The sequence below is a fragment of the Lactuca saligna genome, chromosome 4 (assembly GCF_052625555.1).
Source record: "Lactuca saligna cultivar CGN05327 chromosome 4, ASM5262555v1, whole genome shotgun sequence".
NCBI lineage: Eukaryota > Viridiplantae > Streptophyta > Magnoliopsida > Asterales > Asteraceae > Lactuca > Lactuca saligna.
In genome coordinates this window covers 16293985-16309226 of record NC_136420.1, presented here as the reverse complement: position 1 = coordinate 16309226, position 15242 = coordinate 16293985, and positions in this window count along the sequence as shown.

The following is a 15242-nucleotide window of genomic DNA, read 5'->3' as shown; positions in this document are numbered from 1 at the left end:
AAAACACGACGTCGTGTCGTGTTGTGTACGCGTTCAAAATTCGACACGAAATTGGCATGATTTAGCATTTTTCTGTCGTCTTTTGTATTATTAAGTATTAATTAAATAAACTAATTGTTATTTTATGTTATCTTTATCATATCGAATCTTGTTTCTCGTTATTTAATCGATTCATTTTTGTGTTGGTAAAAAAATAACATCGTATTTGTGTTACATAAAACTTTGTCGTGTCATTTCTTGTAAGACAAAAATACAACACAGTTACCCGAGTTGACACTCTATTTGTTGAATGAAAAAATTACCATTTTACCTCATGTTTAGAAATCATAATAAAAACCAAATGATTAAAATAACAACTAAATAATTACATAAACAAATAAAATACTAAATCAACTATCTTATTATAATAAGGGTATAATAATAATATAATAAAGGGAAATTTGATATATATATGCTTGCAAACATTAAGCATAATGTATATATCATTTCAAAGTTTATAATTATTTATATATCATTTTTAACCTATTAAACTCTTATTTATATCCAATCTTATAATTTAATAAGATATAAGTCAATTTTATATATATATATATATATATATATATATATATATATATATATATATATATATATATATATATATATATATATATATATCAAAAACACATATAAAGTTACAAAAATACCCTTTTGCATATAAAAGATAAATTAAAATCGTGGTTATTTATGATTAATCTTGGCAACGTGACTCTCAATATCACATGATTCTCCATATCACATGATTCTCCTTATCATAATTGACATCGTGATTCCTCCTAATCATACATCGACTGCAATTTAGGTCTTCTTCATCGCATCTGCTTCATAAGGTCTTCCTCATCACATCTTTTTCACTAGTCAAGTTCGTTTTTTTCATCACAAGTATATCTATTATTGATTTAATTAATTTTGGTTGTATGTTTGATTAGTTTTTGGATTTTATTAACTGTAATCTCGTTTTTTCTTCTCCTCCTCTATTAATCGCAACAGGCAATTTGTTTTTTATTCAATTAATTTTGATGCATGAGGAGATTGATGCACCAGTATCGAAAATAAGTTTTCAGTCCCTGATAATTGAGTTAGTTCTTGAAAACAAGATGAATGATATTTTATGTGGCACTTCAATTCCTTTTTTTTTCATTATGGTTGTCAGGTAAGTAATATCAAAATACAAGTTTAAAATGAAATATGGAGGCTTCCTTCAGTTAGCCAGGAACTCATGTAAACAAGTATATTGTTTTGGATCTACAAAATTTCTCTATATAAACACATGTTCGTATGACTTAGATCATCTAGTTGAAGAGGTGAAAAAACATTATCCAACACAAAACGATATTGTTTTGTTAATAGTATTTGTTGAAAAACATGCAAAAGAGAAATGTTTTATTGAACTTGATAATGATGAGAGTTCATGGTGATGATTAGGATGTATAATGAAGAGAAAGAAGTAACAATTTTTGCTACAACCGAAGAATTAAGGTATAACCCTAAACCATTTAGTTGTCAAGCTCAAGTTATTGATGAATCAGATGATGAAAATGAGACAGGCTTAGTTTGTCAAAGTCAATAAAGCTATCATAGTCTTCATAGTTATGATAATAAGTATATGCTTATAAACTATGGCGAAACTCATGCATATAGTATGTTAAATCCATTTATGAAAGTGAATTCTAAATTCCTAAGTGTAATTGATTTTAGAAGAGAATTGAACCATTATGCACTAACAAATGAATCTGAGTACATCATTGAGAAAAGTGATTTGATAAGGCTTACAACATGTTTTTGGTTGATGATGGTAATATAATTCCACATGGAGAGCCAAGTGAACATTTTCATAGGTACACTGAATTTGATGAGAATGTTACTGAAGGTGAATTGGAGGAAACTGAGCCATTACAACCTCGAAAACCAAAAGAAGAAAAGTTTCCTTATTATTTTTCTGATTCTGAAGAAACACAAATCACCCATTGGGGTATTCCTAAACCTTTACCATTACCCAAATATCTCAACAAACACATAAAGGTACCTCAACCAAAAATTATAGTTCCTATGTGAAGTTATTCAAACTCTTCAAAAGCAATGAAGAACATAAGCTTAATTTAGGATTCATTAATGTTACTGAATGCTTCCAATATAAAGTGAAAAAAATATACAAAAAACAAGTTTGAAGTTGTTTGATTTATTGATAATTATGACACGCGGATACGGGAAACAAATGATAATACTACTGACACATTTCAAGTGGTTAAACTATCAGAGAGACACACTTGCTGAAACACAGAATTACGTCCCCATCATCGACAAGTCAACAAAAAAGTATTGAGTCACTTCTTGAAAATTAAAGCATATTAACAGATAGTACGAGTAATATGTTATGGGGGAAATATATACAACAAACTTTAAAATGACCATCTTAGTGTACATATTTCATACTAGAAAACATGGAGTGCTAAAATGTATGCTTCAAATCTATTGAGGGGTACCCATAAAGAAAGCTTTCAAAGACTACCTTTATATTGTCACAACTTAGAGAAGAAGAATCCAGGGATAGTTACACATATTAAGACGAGTTATGGGAATAAATTCGAATACCTTTTCATGGTTGTTAATTGCATGGTAATATTTCTTATATTTATTGTTATTACATGTGTGTTCTCTTTAATGAGTAATATATTAATATTAATTACTTTTTAGGTTCGAGCGTTTCAAACAAGTTTGCGTCCTATTATTATTGACGGAGTACACCTTAAAGGGAAATACTCAGGCACCATGTTCCTAGCGGTAGGCATTGATGGTAATCACCAAATCCTCCCTATTGTATTTGGTGTTGGGAAAACTGGACGTGAGGAGTTGTGGATATGGTTTTGATCAAGACTCAAAGAATGTAGTGGGGAAATGCCCTCTTCAGCCATCTTATCAGATAGAGCACATTCAATTGAAATGACCATTCAAGTTGTGTTCCCAAACGTATATAACGGACTCTATTGTTGCCATTTCTTGATGAATATGAGAACGAAGATCTACAAATAAGAGAGAAAAAAGATTTTGTTTTTGGAGACTTCAAAAGCTTATGGGCAGTCCGACTTCAAAGAAATCCTGGGTAGGCTACATCATGCACCAAACGAATACTTTCGTACAAGGCTAGACATAATTGCACATATTGAATGATACCTTCAACAAAGAGGAAGATTACTCAAACTTAATTTTGACTATTGAAAAACAATTAGAACATATATCAGAGCAACTAAATCAACACCCGTCAGACACTACACAAGTGAATGGGGAACATTTTCTATGTAGTGATAACATTATGCATAAACCTACACCACCCGAACTTGAGCTTGTGGTGGAGGATTATGTATCTTTAGATTATCATGAGACTAAGAGTATGTTTGAAATTAAAGAAGTTGAAATTGAATTGGATAAGTATAATGAAGAGTTTCATGTGTGAGAAGCCTCCATAATTGGGGAGGGGTCCCTGGAGGCTAATACCACCCTTACCCGACAATTTTCAAAAAACTGGAATAACAACTTCGTGATTTAATCGATTCTAAAATATTGTCCAAATACGAACAAACAAATATAATCATTTACCATCCTTTTTGGGCAACTATCTCTTCTCAGATTAGTTTTCGGGAAGGTACGATTGATATGATATTTGGAAACCATAAGGTGAGATTCCTTTTGTTTGGACCTACTAATGATTCTTCGATCAGTGGTGACTTATGTGCAATCACTGCCATTCATGATAATGTCTATGAGCATACCATAAATATGCTATCCAACACTAACCTCAATTTGGAGAAAATTTTCTCATGCAACAGGTTAAAACCATGGGAAAATAGCACAAGTTAACACTTGGAAAGAAGGTTACAGAACAAGAAGCATGATAACAGATGCTCCCAAAAATCAAAAATAAAAGTTTTACATTATACCAAGCATCGATTAAAGAAGTTTAGTAGAAGGAAATATGCATTGGACTTCAAAACAAGGTCTAAGCATTCTCGTGGAAAACTTAAAGTTATTCAAAGTAAGACAGATGGCCTCATGGTTGGATTTCACAAAAGTCAACTAGCATATGATCCTCCTTAGACATCGCTCTAGGAAACCTGTCTGGATGAAGATGTTAAACTTAGTGCTTTTCGGGTGTCAATCCGTGAACTTTGTGGGTATGTTCATTGAAACCCTCATGAGACTTCATTCGTCCACTAGGGGTAACCTAGGGCTTTAAAAGGCTTGTTGCACGTGCCAAGTGCAATCGAAGACCCTGGCAAAATTAAGGGCTAGTTAGTGTAGTTTATTTTTCTTTGATTTTGATTTATGTGTGGGTGTGTGTTTTTGTTATTGTTGTAGGTCTTTATCTTTTGATTCATCGAGGACGATGCAAGAATTAAAGTTGGGGAGGGGTGTATACAAGAAGAAAATGGAAGATTGAAGAACAAGTAAAAAAATCATAATTTTTCGGTTTTCATTCGGGCATAACGAAACATTATGCATTTGTCTCCAATTAGCTAAGATCTTTAGGAATCAAAACCATCTCTACCATCAGTACCATCAGGTGTGTCGTCCTCCTTGTTTGTATTTTTTGTTAGTTTTGATGAATTTTATTTTGATAATTAATTGGTATGAATGCATTGCTATCTTAATTTTTTATTATTATTGTATTCCCCTGGGTCAGTTGTATGAAATATGTGATGTGTTAGTAGTCTCTTTATATATTGAATATAACTCATCAAGATGAGAAATGATAGGAATTTCATACATAGAGACATCACCATTTTTGTAATGTTAATTTTGTGGGTTACTAAGCCTTTTTTTAAATATATTTATGAAAATCAAAGTTATTGTTACTTGAAATACCCAAGTGTTTGAAAAATGAAGGTTTTTGGCTTGGGCCTACGATCTTTCAATTGAGGATTTAACCGAACGATATGTGTCACCGTGCTCTTAGTACTTGGTCTTACTTATTCATGCGCCTTTGGGGTTAGGAGGGGACTATTATTGTTTTCACACAACCAAAAAGCATTAGAAGACATTGAAGAACTTCCAAGTATCTATATTCAAGCTCAAGTCAAATATAAAGATGATCAAATTTGTTGAAGCCATCAAAGAACTTGAAGAATGCATAATCAAGATAAATATGAAGAAAAGCTGAAGTTGAAGAAATTGTGTGAAACAATATGTGACCCATTGATAGTAGGAGTGTATGGGTTGGTCCATTAAGTGTTACCAATTGTACTAACTTGTTAGTGAACCTTGGAAAAGAACCTTTGGCAATGAGTTCAATCGATTACTCATGAGGTTGATTATTGGAAAGGGTTTAAAAAGTGGAGGGTTTCAAATACCAAAGTAAAATAAGCATAACATTTATTATTTGTTTAAAAGTTTCAAATGAGCAACTATTTAGACGCAAAATCAATATATTGTGATTATTGAAAATGTTTTGATAAAATGTACAAAATTCGTTATTCCATTGAGTTTTTCTAAGTGTTAGAGAGTAAGACTATGCTAATTATTTCCGCCCAACCTCAGGACGAGTTTAGAAAAAAGTTGGGGAGGTTTGATCGGTCTATATTTATAAGATAATAAATTGTACTAAATATGTTGATTTGATGTATGATTGCTCAAGAATGGATCTGCTTTGATGGAATCTTGCACATTATGTGCAGTTAATCATATATAACTAAAAGTGGTGCAACCTGCAAGAAAAATAAGCAAAAGGAAGCCAACAAACATTGGAGATGAATTGTGCAAAGTTATAAAGAAAAATGTTGTTGGGAGATTTGACCACTTGTCAATGTTTTCATCATATATCAAGCTCTAGAGCTCCGATTGACCTGATTCAAGAAGATTCGGAAACTAGAGAAAATTTCCTACAACTTTCATGTTTTGGGTTTCTGCTGATTCTACTGTTTTCATCACCAAAAGGAGCACAAAAGACGAATGATGCTCGCTAGACATCAAGGACGCCCCCTAAGACACCAACCCATTTTAGGTCATTTTTCAGTGTGAATCAAGGACGACAGAAGGCATGTAAAACGTCATGAAGGACCCACAGACTTCCTACATCATGTCAAGGACACCTACTAGGACGTCGACATGGAAAATTGATCCAAAAAAGGACTTCTCCCCTGTGATTTTTCACAGTTGGAACTTCCAAAGACATTCAAACCTTCTCCAAACACGTTCCTAATCATCAATTTTCTGATCCAAGGCGAGAAATCACCAAGTTCAACATCATTCAACAATTGAAGTCATTCAACCGGTTGATCTTTATCAATTTCATCAAGTTCTAGATTTGGACATTTGGTTACTTATTCTCCAAGGTTTTATCGTTTCATACATGGTAGATCATTAGGCTTCGTTGTTTTTATGATTTCAAGTTGTTTTGTGAATTTTACTATGAATTCCCTTGTTTTTCTTCAAGTTCTTTGTTTTGTGAATTATATGGAAGGCTACACCATTTGGGTTACTTCCGAGACTGTTTAGGATGATTTGATTAATGTGTTTTGATTATTACTTCTATTCCAATCAACTTTAGTTATTGTTTGTTCTTAAAGTTATGACTTTATTAATGATAATTAAAGTTGGGTTTTATTCATGTGTTTGACTTTACAATTAATATAGTCTATTGTCAATTCACTAAACGTGCAGAATTCATATATTTAGGAACTAAGGCGATCAGTTGAATCAACATATACTATTCCAAAATTGCGGTTTTAAATGCTAAACATTAAAATTGATAATTATAAGAAACAATATTGCTAAACCACTAGTTGTTCCTAATCGAATTAGACATAGGGAGTAAGATAACTAGTTCAGAGCCCAAAATTATATATTGCATGTTAGTTAGCCCTGGTTATGTTTTCATAATTAAATTGGAATTTAAGAGAAGATAAACACATAGTCTTAATCATCTGACACTGAATCAGAAGTAATCTTATTTTTCTCATTGGTAATCATTTGTGGTTTAAAGTTTCTAGTCTTTTATTAAAATATTAAATTAATATTATTTTGTGACAGTTGCAAGCATTAATTCTTTCTTTTTGACTATTTTTAACACAAGGTTTGACCACAATCTCCTCGTGGATTCCACCCTTACTTACCCTAACTATCTAGTGTGTGTGTGTGAGGTTTATTTTTTATCGAGACAACGACCTCGATTATTTCCTAAGTAAAAATATCTCCATTCTAACTTTCCAATTGTCATAATCTTCAACAACTAGCAATAAGGCACACATTGGGTAACCCACACTATTTGATATATGCATTGAATGCATATGTTGAAACTGATTAGAAGCAACCATTTAAGTTAAGATACTAGAGCTGAAGTGGTATATAGAAGAAATTTTATCTTGAACACAGAAATGATTGAGATACCAATGTAATATACAACCAACTACAGTTTGTTCTTATGGCATCAAAGGACAACCACTTAGGCTCTGATACCAATTGTGAACGCAAAGGGGGTGCGAAGACAAGCTTTGAGAACTCCAACGTTGAATTTACTTAAGATCAATGTTTTCTAATAATAAAGATCCATTCATATATGGTAAACTAGTCTTGTCTTGGAACTAAGTTAATCAACAAAGTGCTCAAAGTATAAATGATTAACAAGTATGAACAATGTTAGGTGATTCAAGAATAAGAAGAATGTAAGAGAGAATGATTGACTGAATAATTCTTGATATAAGTGAAAAAGGTGCACATTCCACATAAGATACAAAGATGAATACTCCTTAAATAGTCAAGGAGTAACTACATGACAAATATGATAAAATGAGCATGGACTGCTTGACTGCTAAAGATCAACAGACTGACACAGTTGTTGTTGTTGATCTTGTTGCTTATACTATACTATAAGACAATAAGAACAATACAAAATAGTACTTGCAATAATAAATACACATTACAAATTAAAAATACTTTAACACAAAGATACATCTTGGACTGATCTTGACTTTGGAATGGACTTCCACTTTACAATGCTTCATCTCGGATTGCTTCACCTCAGATTGCTTAAGAATCACTTTTCATGTTCTAACATCATTTAATGAGCATTCTCCATGTCAGTAATCCAATAATGGCTAGTAATGGGGTCCTTATCCCGAACGAACTCTGGAACTCCATAGTCCTTGAACTCCCTAAATGAGGGAGTCCTTGCTCCTAACAGTCCCGCGAAAATCTCTGCCCATAAGGTCCCGAGTCGGTCATCGAAGAGCTCTATAATCCCTCATTGATGGTTCTGAAAATCACAGGGGTGGCCTCCATGATACCGCGAGTAATCTCTAATGTGATAAACTCACGTAGCCACTCATCCATTGGTTCAACACCAAAGCCAAAACTAGATAGCTCCTCCTCAATTGGTCACTATATTCAACTGAAATACAAACACATAAACGATCAACATAAACTCAAGGAAATTTCCACTCTACAGGCCCCTTAGAATCTCCAAGACCATCCTTGAATTAAGTACAAATCATGTGCTTTCAGTAGTATGGGCCCAATACTACCTTTAGCATATATCCATACTTTCCTAAAGAAGCATCTCGAATCCTTTAAGTCACCCACTAAAACCATACACACCATCCTTATGCGAAACAACATACATATCCCACTATATCATTTCGTAGGCTCTTCTAGGAATTCTCAACTCAAACTCCCTATCATATTGAGGATCTCGACCAACACTGTTGGTTGCCTTATGCATTCAAGTTGTACACAAAACGAGATCACATAGAATATCGAATAATGATTCAACCCTAAGTCCACAACCAAACAAGGATTAGGAAATAAGTCTAAACTAGTCATTCTTGGGCTATATTAATGCAATCATACACAATTTTTGAAGCATACACTTAACAATTAAACTGATCTGATATCAATCCCAAGTAGCACATAGCATCCAATCCTCCTAGGCTATAAGGAATCACACAAATCAGAAAATTATAACATATGTTTCCAGAAGATATCCTTAGCCCTACTCCAGCATGCAGTTCACATATCAGGTATAATAATCATAACACATGGGTATGGGTATTTTTGTAACCAATTAGCTGATTGCACGCATCACACCCCTTTTCTTCTTCATAAAAATCCTTTTTGAAATTCAATTTTTTTGAAAAGGTTGTCAATTCCTTAGTTTGCGTTCTGACACAACCGAATGTGTGCTCAAATCCCTCAAAACAAGGCTCTAATACCAACTTGTAACATCCAAAACACAGTGATACAGTTTTTCATTTTATAAATCAACCACGATATATTATATCAAAAATCATTAGAGTAAAAATAGTCATAAATATGGAATCACGAGGGGGATGCTGTGCGATCACATCGGGCTATTCCCTTTCGTATCATAAGTACCTAGAACCATAAACATAAATCTGTAAGCACAAAGCTTAATGAGTTCCCCAAAGTACCACATGCCATACATACAGTTAGGTCCACCCCTTGGGTATATTCCAACCCAACATATAATCATAGGCCTAGCCCTAGGGTATGTTTCAACCCAAACATGTAATGATGGGCCCAACCTTGGGGTTTCTTTCAACCCAAGCATACAATTATGCAAGAGTCACAAAGACAGATAGTATCCTACATAACACAATCCAGTAGGCAGACATCGGTGCCTTTGACCTACAAGCACAATGAAAAGACTAACCTCTCAGTCGATACTCAACTGCTACTACTCTCACTTCCAAAAATACCAATGCTACGTACCACCTATACAGTTATACCAGATAAGCCCTTAACACTTCTTCCAAAACTAGGTGTTTTCCATAAGTTAACTCAAGTCAAAACTCAAGGGTCAAAGTTAACGATCAATGTTGACTTTAGTCAACCACCACATCATGACCATCCATGGCCACACCGTGACCCTCATACATCGAGAAAGTTGGATTTTTCCCAGTCAGCACAACATGGCAACCTAAGGTCACGTTGTGGGCACTGGATTTCCAACAGCTTAATGGGTTAAGCTAGTTTTTTCGATCCCAAGAGCTCCAAAGCTCAAATCTAGTCTGAAACATGGTCTAGAATGATAAAGTTTCCAACTTTATCCATTAAGACCACCAGAAAGGTCCAAATCTCAAACCTTAGGTTCGAAAAAAGGCTAAACAAGACATGGATTCATCCATTAAGCACTTATGCCAAAAAGTCCTGAGCTCATTAACTTCAAAATGGTTTCAAACACCAAAACTAACATAAATGTTGGTGCTTTATAGACATTCATGTCCAATGTGTGTCTTGAAGCCATAAGGAGTCAAAATAAGGGTTTTTGATAAATATCTTGTGGATGGCTAAAAAATTCAACTATACTTCATATCCATACCAACAATCATACCAAATGTTCCATAGATTCATAAAGTTTCAAACTTTATGAGATCTTACCGCTCCAACTAACAAGACATGAAGATTAAGGGAAAAAACTCAAGATCTAGCAACCTAACATGATAAAAATCGAGTCTTGGACACTTACAAAGGTCTAGAAGAGTGCTAGGGGTGAAGAATAGAGACTTGCTTGTTGAATCTTAGCTCACTCATTCTTCTTTCTTCCTTCAAGAACTTCCAAGAACACTAAAAAAGGGCTTCAACAATGGAGGAAAGAGATTAGGGTGTCTTCAGATCTTTAGGAGGCTGAGTGTGAGCAAACCCTAGCCTCCTCATTTCTTTAAATAAGGAGCAAACTCAGAAAAAAAAAAGGATTTTCCATCAGCCAGCTGGCACGCCGTGGCAACTTAAATGAAACGCACGTTCCAACTTGCCTCGCCACGTTGTGGTGGTGCCTCCACCATGCCGTGGCAACCCTGAAATGCCAGAAATTAAAAATATAAAGCACCTTAAGATTCAGACGTTACAATTGACTATGCGTTGTTTCAGAAGTTTTGGATCTTTTAGAAGAACCACCCGTGACCGCTTCAGAAGTTTCGATGTCTTGCCATTTTTTTACTTCTTCACAATATTCCACACTTGTGAAAATTTGAAATTCGCCTTTTTTTTTTTACTCCAATAAAGTACAAGAGTTTTTTGCAAAATTGTTTCGTCATTTGGACCACTTTGCCATTGTCGTATGACAAACGAAAACATTGCATTAAACTCCATCACAACTTTGTTGATGTATCTCCATTTTGAGTAAAATTGGTCCTTTTTTCCTTTAGTCTCCAAACTTCATTTCTGCGAGAAAAAGCAACAAAGTTGGACAACCTTTGTTCTTTCCGATCACTGAATCTTCAAAAACATCTACCCATGCACGAGCCAACGCTGTTTCTTCATCCGTAATTCATTATCTTGGAGCTGCCTTTCCACTTTTCTTGGGTTGTGGTTGAATTTCTTCTAGCTTCGAATCCGTTTCGGGAACGACTTCAGGTTGTGTTTGAGTTTGCAATTGGGTTTAGAATTAGGTTTGAGTATTGATTGTGGAGTCAGGAAGATGATCAAATGAGTTGAAATCATTTTCTATTTGAGATTAGAGTTGGGATGAGAAGTTTATTTAAAGTTGGTTTTGAAATTGAGGTTGATTTTAAATATGATATGGGTAGCAAACACCACCATAGTGTAAATTTGGAGGTTAATAAATAGGTGGATCATATTGACTTTGGATGAAAGTAGGTGAAGAATGTGAGACTAAGTTTGTGTATTGGGTGTTTTTTTTTTTTTTTTTTTTTTTTTTTTTTTTTTTTTTTAAGAGTTTTTGGATTTGGAAGGAGAAGCTATTTTTTCACAAAAATATGGTTGTTTAAATGAAAAATTAAAGAAGGTAAAATGATATGAAATGCGGTATTTCGAAGTATTAATATAGGGTTGAAAGGGGTTAAATTTAAATTTTTTTTTTTTGAAAAAAGGGTCAAATTTGACCAAAAAAACGATCAAAGAAACCATCCAAAGTCTCTCTCTCTCTCTCACACAACACATACATCGGTGAGTTTCTACTTAATTGTCAAGCCGAACTCGGCACGCCGAATCCATGGCCCGGTGTTCACCGAGTACACATCGGAATTGCCGAGGTTCTCGACGAGCCACTCCGTCGAGTCTTTGTAGTGTATGTAATTCATCATTCGTCTCTCTTATTCCTAAGATATATCTGTGTGTTTCTCTCGCTCTCTCTCTTAAAGACTATAGATCCTCTCAAATCATCTTAAAAATTGACATTTGTTCGATGATTAGTCAGTCTCAAGCAACAAACGTATATGGAAGAAAGAAATATATCCTACATGAAATTGCAAGGAGGACGTGCAAAATAACGAGTTTAAACGGATGAGATTGATTTTGGCCAATGATCAAACTAGAGGGTTTTCTTGAGTAGTTTTTTACTCAATGTGGTCATTATAATATGTAATTATCATTTTAAAAAGTTGTTTATCCTTATGAAATGTTTTACGAAGCTCTCTCATCTAGTTGCACATATGTAATAAATTGCAGATATGTAATATTTATAAAAAGAAAAGAAACAAAACAATAACATTAAATAAAATGAATATATTACAAAAAACTATCATCTCCGTTGATTAAAAAAATAAGATTTTATGACATGGACTATAAATAGTGAAAATTTTATTTATAAAAAAAATGACGATTAGTTATTTTGGAACATACAAATAGATATTTTATAAATGGGTTCTCCTGTCCACCTATGATTAAATCCCCATAATTTCAACGTTAGTTATGCTTACCAAATCGTACCCCTATCAAATAGTGATCGTATATTTTATTAATGAGTACTTTATCAAATCTTACCCAAGTGAACAGATCGTATATTTTATAAATGAGTTACTAAAAAGAATATTTTTTCTAACATGTCATGATTAGTAGATGTCTACAATCTTGATGTCTTATTAATTCCGACACTAGCACTAGTAGAAAGGAAAAATCCATTTGAACTTGTTATACAGATTGGAGACAAATATTAGCATAAACTAGGCTCTATAGTCTATCAGGTGATTCGAGTTGTATAGACTTTCTCACTCAATACGTTTGTTCATGTACTTAATACTCAAACTTACTAATACTAATCATGTGAAATGATAGATTACAAAGTCAAAACAATACATTAAAGACAATTACCTTCACTACAGAAATTCATGGCCAAAGAAAAAAGAAACCTTGATGTATAAATTAAGAAGACAGTAAATGAGATTACTAAATCAAGAAGAATTAAACTAAAAAAAAAAGCTACAAGATATTAAAAAAAAAATTGTGACCACAACGATTATTCTTTAGGTCCAAGAGATCATACTTGATGGGGTGATACTTTGGTGCATCTTTGATCAATACACAAGCCCAAGATTCAAACATAAAATTCGTAAGTTATTCTATGCAAGTTTCAACGTCTGGATCAACCATATTCACGGACAGATGATCTCGTCTGCAGGCGGAGGAGGAGGATCAAACAGAAAAGGAAACGGAGGGGTAAGAGGAGGCGGAGTAAATGGAGGAGATGATGGCACCGGCGGATCAAAAGGAGGTGGAGGTGGAGGTGGAGCAAAACGGGTTGGCTTGTGATAAAGCATGTTATGGCATGGTGATGGACCTGAAGGTGGCACTATACCTCTTGGTAGCATACTCGGTAACCCTTTTTGGTCATCCTCTCCATTATCTGGCTTACGTATTCGTCTTGCGTTGATTCTCATCAATGGTGAAGCCAGTGATAGCAATAAGATCACAAACACAACACAAAATAATTGCCTTAAAACCATTTTTTTTCTTCTTTCTCACCCTGCTACTCCTTTCCCCTTCCGCCGCTCTTCTTCTTTTGTAGCTAAAATCTTGTATTGTGCTCGTGTGTTTGCTAATAGAAAATGACACATGATGACATGAATCTGATATGATATGATGGGAGTTGGTGGTTAGATTTGAACTGTCAGAATGATTTTGTTCAGTATACTAATTTTTCAGAGTTGATATATATTGTATAATTTTAATTCTAAGAAAAGGTTACATTATGAGCAACTTTTTCTTTGTTTATGTGCCATATTCTTTTTGGCTTTAAAATCATGGGGAAAAGTGGTAAACTTTTGAATTTTAGTTATAGAAGCATCCAAATATACAAGTCGCAGTTTAGGGATTTAAGTAATTTTTTTGAACACTTTCTTTTGTGTTTCATATTATAAATAGTTTATCTACTTTTGCTTGTGTATGGTGGGGGTAGTATATTAATTAACCATGTGATTTTTGTGTTTATTAATTGACCTCGTGATTCAAATATGTGTCACGTGAAAATAAAATTAAAAATTCGAGCACTTTATTTTTGGTGTATTAAAAGACTAATCGAGAAAAAAAAAAGAACGTTTACAGTTTAGCGTCATTCATTTTTAAGAGAGAAAGTGAAACTTATTTACTTTTATACGCCCACGTAATCACGTTGGTCCTATTACGTGTTTATGACTTTATGATAGATAAAATTGTTAAAGAAAAAATATTTGTTTGGATAATGTTGAGTAAAGTACTTGTTTTACAATTAGAAAAAATATAAACATAAATCTGTATTCGTTTTCAACATCACAGGAAATGAACATTGTATCGTTTATCATGCACAAAATATGCCAAATGTATATTTAAAAGAGTAATGTGGACATAAATAGTTATTTCATAACAAAACTATAAGCTTTTGTTTGACAAAAATAATTTGGTTTATAAATTAGTTTATTGTTATTTAACATTTATTAAGATAATTAAAATAACTTATAAACTAGCTTATAAGTTAGTTTCTTAATAAGATATATTAGGATAACTAGCTTATTGATAAATTAACTTTTTACCATACCAAATAGAATCTATGTAAATACATATGATGATAAGAATTCTAATACGTATGATGATAAGAATTATAAACACATTGCACATGTATAATTTATTGTTTTTGTTTGTATATTATTTTGTGCGATCATCAATTGGTAACTCATATATTCACCCATAATTACTATCATGTCTCATCAATCTTTTTTTTTCAAACTTGAGATGAGATGAGTAGTGCATTAAGCTAGCATAATTGTTTGGTTGTCAAACCAACAAATAATGAGATAAAATAATAACAATAAAACTCAAATCTCTGCTACTTCATACACTAAAAATAACATAAAGTAAGCAGGATCGATCCACAGGAATACGAGACTCCTTATTTAGTCTTATTTTCACACATTATACAAACAATATTAAAATGAGGGATTATGCTTAAACTAGAATTGAAATTCATAAAGAAATAAGATTAA